We start from the raw sequence: 6,000 nt of genomic DNA, 5'->3' as shown, positions 1-6,000 counted from the left end.
CATGTTTGACTGTAGGCAAGACACACTTGTCTTTCTACTCCTCATCTGGTTGCCCCCACACACACTTGTCACCATCTGAACCAAATACGTTTATCTTGGTCTCATCAGACCACAGGACATGGTTCCAGGAATCCACGTCCTTAGTCTGCTTGTTTTCAGCAAACTGTTTGCGGGCTTTCTTGTGCATCATCTTTAGAAGAAACTTCCTTCTAGGACGACAGCCATGCATACCAATTTGATGCAGCGTGCGGCATATGGTCTGCGCACTGACAGGCTGACCCCCCCCTCCACCCCTTCAACCTTTGCAGCAATGCTGGCAGCACTCATATGTCTATTTCCCAAAGACAACCTCTGGGAATGATGCTGAGCACGTGCACTCAACTTCTTTGGTTGACCATAGCGAGGCCTGTTCTGAATGGAACCTGTCCTGTTAAACCGGTGTATGGTCTTGTCCACCATACTGCAGCTCAGTTTGAAGGTCTTAGCAATCTTCTTATAACCTAGGCCATCTTTATGTAGACCAAAAATTGTTTTGTTCCGATCCTCAGAGAATTCTTTGCTATGAGGTGCCATGTTGAACTTCCAGTGACCAGTATAAGAGAGTGAGAGCGATAACACCAAATTTAACACACCTGCTCCCCATTCACACCTGAGACCTTGTAACACTAACAAGTCACATGACATTGGGGAGGGTAAATGGCTAATTGTGCCCAATTTGGAGAGTTTCACTTAGGGATGTACTCACTTTTGTTGCCAGCGGTTTAGACATTAATGGCTGTGTGTTGAGTTATTTTGAAGGGACAGCAAATTTACACTGTTATACAAGCTGTACACTCACTACTTTACATTGTAGAAAAGTGTCATTTCTTCAGTGTTGTCACATGAAAAGGTAGAATAAAAAATTTACAAAAATGTGAGGGGTGTACTCACCTCTTGTGAGCTACTGTATGTAAAATCTTTGTATTTTACTGTATTGCCATCAATGACCACTAGGTGGCAATGTTACTCTATTTTATTTGTTTAAAAGAAGCTTGTCATTCTAGAAAAACTGTATGTAATTAGCCATTTGCTGAACTGTTTGTTGCCTGGTTATCATGATCATGCTTTGGCTTTATAAAGAATCAGTGCCCTACAACAAGTATAGCGATCTTTTATAACTTTTTTCTTTTCCATAAATGTTTGACTACATTGTCATCGATCTTGTGTCTATTAAATTACAGATGTATTTCCTGATGAAGTGGTTTATCCCACAAAACTAGTTGAAACACAATCTATGACTAAGTCACCTTTGTTTTGATTTTCTACTGTCATGTACTATGTATCAATACATTTTTTTATGACTGTCTATATATTTTATTGTATACCTTCTTGTATTGTACCAAGATAGACCACTTGCTTCCTTTCTTTTCCTTGGTGGGCCTTGGTTGGGGGACCAGGCTCGGAAACCTCTAATTCATTAAGTTTTGGATGATGGTAAAACCATTGCTTTAAATCATATAACTATTGACATTGTTCCTAGAGGCCACCCAAATTTTTCCAGTGCTAAACCTTTTTTTCAATTTCTAAATTACATAGCTAGTAGGGTTGAATAAAGACACCAGTCCATCCTGAGTGTCTACAATTGTCCCTATCCTTGTACATTGCACACTCACATCGGTCCCTACCCTCAAGGAGCCCATAATCCAAGGTTCCCATTCATATACTAGGGTCAGTTTTGGACAGAAGCCAATTTACCTACCTGCATGTCTTTAGAGTTTGGGAGGAAACTGGAGTACCCAGAGGAAACCCACACAGGCACAGGGAGAACATACAAACTCCAGGCAGGTACTGTCATGGTTGGGATTTGAACCACTGTGCCTTTTGTCAATTTCAGAAAGCCATTATAAGGCTGGGTTCACATATGAGCACATAGCGGTTCAGTGCGTCCTCGTTCACCATTTCAGGTATGATTTCAACAAATTGCACTGGAGCTGCTGCGGAGATATGTGAACTTGTATGAACTTGTATAGCAGTAGCAGCAACTCATATACTGTAATGTCAGACATCACAGTAGGCTGCACCTTTTGGAGGAGGTAAAAATGGAACTGCTGTAAACCAGATTTGGGGGGGGGGGGGGGGGGGGTAGGCTGACTTAATCTAAACATGTTCACTTTAAATACACCTTTAGGGGTCTATATATAAAGCATTTGTTGGACCAATATCAAACACATTCATGCATGCTACAAAAATGTGGGCTGCAATTTCACTAATAGAATAATCCCTATGATCGTTTGCTCCATCTAGTGGCCATCTAGTAGAAACGCAAAAGCTGCCATTGCTACTTCTCATGCTGTAAATGCTGGTTCTTGCTTCCATATATAATGTCCCTTACCTGGAAGAAGCATGCATATAAGGATGTCTGACTTTACAGAGATGCATACTTTTTTCAGTTCAGCGACTCAAAATCTTATTGAACCCAGTTAGGTGAGTGTACAGCAAGACCAATAAAAAAAAAAAAAAAAAAAAAAAAAAGGATTTGTAATACAGAAATGTTAGTATAGTGTGCACCCGTTACTTGGCCGGGGCTCCTTTAGCATAAATGACTGCATCAATGTGGTGTGGCAAGGAGGTGATCAGCCTGTGGCACTGCTGAGGTGTTATGGAAGGTGTTCCTCTTGACAATGAGCAGCCCCAGACCCCCACCATGTCTGACTGTTGGTATGATGTTCTTGTTATGAAATGCTGAATTCGTTTTTATGCCAGATGTAACGGGACACACACCTTCCAAAAAGTTAAACGTTTGTCTCATCAGTCCACAGAATATTTGCCTAAAAGTCTTGGGGATAATCAAGATGATAATCAATATTTTTCTTTGGTAAATGTGAGACGAGCCTTTGTGTTATTTTTGGTCACCAGTGGCTTTGGCCTTGGAACTCTCCCATGGAGGCCATTTTTGCCCAGTCTCTTTCTTATTATTGAATCATGAAAACTGATCTTACCGGAGGCAAGTGAGGCCTGTGGTTCTTTAGATGTTGTTCTGGGTTCTTTTATGACCTCCTGGATGAGTCTTCGTAGTGCTTTTGGAGTCATTTATGTAGGCCGGCCACACATGGGAAGGTTCACCACTGTTCCAAGTTATCTCCATTTGTGGATAATGGCTCTCCTCGTGGTGCACTGGAGTTCCAAAGCCTCAGAAATGGCTTTGAAACTCTTCCTAGATCGGTACATGTACATTACTTTTTTTTCTAATCTGTTCTTGAATTTTTTTAGATTGTGGCACGATGTGTGACTTTGAAATTGTGGTTAATACAGTTGATTCATGATTCAGCATGGGAAGGGGCAATCACATAGGGCCAGGCAGTTTTGAACAGCTTTTTTCCCTTAATAAATGAAAAAATAATTTAAAAACTGCATCTTACATTTATCTTTGTCTAACATAAAAATTTGTTTGATGATTTGAATCATTTAAGTGTGAGAAATATGCAAAAAAAAAAAAAAATCATGAAGGGGGCAAATACTGTACATATCATTTGGCACGTAAAACATCTCTCATAGATGCATTTCATCTTAAAGGGTAAGTTCACCTATACAGAAAAATCTGTAAGGTGAACTTACACAGGACCCCCTCCTCAAACCCCCCCCCCCTCCCAGTCACACTGACCCGGACCGCAGCAATCTCCCATTCTGAGCCCCAGTATGTTCAGGTCAGGAGTCTGGGGCTTAGAGATCCCCTCGGCATCCACGCGTCTTCTTTCCAGCTGACGGGACGGGCTATGCGGCTGCTGATTGGTCGGTGCCACCCATGTGACGGCGCTGACCAATTAGAATGCTCCGAGATGTCCCTCCTGACGAGGTACATTTTGGACATTCAACTGAGGGGATTTCTAAGCCCCGGACTCCTGACGCAGATATAGAACGGGATATTGCCAGGACGGGGGGGGGGGGGGGGGGGGCAAGGAGGGGGTCCTGTGTAAGTTCACATTATCTGTAAAGGTGAACCTACACTTTAAGGAGTTCAGCAATGAGATGACTAGATACATTTGTAGGAATGTAAGAAGATTATTTTGAGGAGGATTGAAATGATCCATTTCCAGCATTGTCTGTACAGTTTCACTTAGGATTGCTGGTCATAATCCCCATGTTTAAACCTCCAGACATGTGTTTATGTAAATGCTCAACAAATTGTTTCATTTGTAATCTATGGATAGGATAGTGTTTAGGCAACTGATGTGGTTTCCCATAAATTACACTTTGCAACACAGCTACTGCTTGTAAAACTGGATAGTAAAGGTAGGATGATTGTCTGCTCAAGCTCACTCTAAGATTACATGGTAGTACTTTAAAAGGCTGATTGTTACTGTCACACTTAACAGCATGGTAGCCTCAAATACTTTAAAGGGCCAGCTCTCCTATGAGTTATGTTTTAAATCTAGATGGAGCCCAGTGGACTGGGTCAGCTCCTGGCTTCTTAAACAGTGCTCAGCATTAATGAGTACACGCACCCCAACAGATTTGTCAGAAAACCTTTACTTTCCTCTCAGAATCAACATGGATTCTATGGGACACTATACTACAAAATACTCCTACAAATGTAGGCCATTGATTGTAACCAAGATTTGTTAATTTGCACATAAATTCATTTAAATCCATGTTGCAAAAAATGAATACATCCCAATGAAAGTCTTAGGGGCAAAGCTAAATTTTATGAATTTTCACGAAGGAAGCCTCTCCTAAAGCCCATGCACAAAAACCCTCCTAAAGCCCTCCTAGAATTTGCCAGGACCCATGCATAAAAAGACTACTGGGAATCTGTACTCTGGAGTGATGAGACCAAGATACGTGTTTTTGGAATTGATGGCTTCAAAACTGTATGGCAACACAAAGATGAGGAGTACAAAGAAAAATGCATGGTGGTGGCAGTGTCCTTCTGTGGGGCTGCATGAGTGCTGCTGGTGCCGGGGAGCTGCATTTCATTGATGGTATCATGAATTCACAGATATACTGCTCTTTATTGAAAAAGAAGTTGCTATCATCAATCCGTGCCCTTGGTCGTCATGCACTTTTCCACCATGATGATCCAAAACACACATCTAAGGCCATTGTTGCATTTCTAAAGAAGAATAGGGTGAAAGTGATTCAGTGGCCAAGTATGTCTCCAGATCTGAACCCAATCGAACACCTACGGGGAGTTCTGAAGAGACAAGTTGAGCATCACTCACCATCCGCCATCCAGGCTCTAAAAAATGTCATTCTTGAACAAAGGAAAAAGATAGATGTTGCAATATGTCACCAACTTGTTCATTACATGCCTAGACTTGGTGCTGTCCTTAAAATCATGACGGTCATACAAAATAGTGGATGTAGTCGTTTTTGTTGTGGATTGTATTCATTTTTGCATCAACTAATTTGAGTAAAACTTAAGATTTTGTGATCCGAGTTATATTATTAATCTTACTTTCATGCAATGAGCTAAACAAATGTTCTGTTGCACTCTGTTTTGTCAAAATTTTGGAAATTGTTCTTGGGTTAATTGAGATATTGATTAAAATCTTAGTTTTCAAAAGGGGTGTACTCATTTATGCTGAGCACTGCATGTCTTATATATGTTGTCTCCACCAGTGAGACCTCCTGGTTCTGTTCAAAACTGTTCTGCCCAGCTTTGTGTGTTCCCTGGCTCCTTTTATGTGGTGGTTACATCTCCGGTGAGACCTCCTGGTTCTGTTAAAGATTTTTTCTGACCAGCTTTGTGTGTTAGCTACTTCACCAGTGAGACCTTCCAGTTATTTTAAATACTTTTTTTGCCCAGCATTGTGTGTTCCAGCCCCTGGGTTCTTATATGTGTTGGCTACTCCACCAGTGATACCTCTTGGTTCTTTTTAAATACCTTTTCTACCCAGTTTCGGGGGCTAAATACAAATGCACACCACACTTTTCACATATTTGTAAAAAATGTTGAAAAACATTTATCATTTTCCTTCTACTTCACAATTATGTGCCACTTTGTGTTGGTCTATCACAGTG

Source organism: Lithobates pipiens, unplaced genomic scaffold (genome assembly GCF_037356315.1).
Source record: "Lithobates pipiens isolate NorthernLeopardFrog02 unplaced genomic scaffold, aLitPip1_a1.2 Scaffold_28, whole genome shotgun sequence".
NCBI lineage: Eukaryota > Metazoa > Chordata > Amphibia > Anura > Ranidae > Lithobates > Lithobates pipiens.
This window is presented reverse-complemented; position numbering follows the sequence as displayed.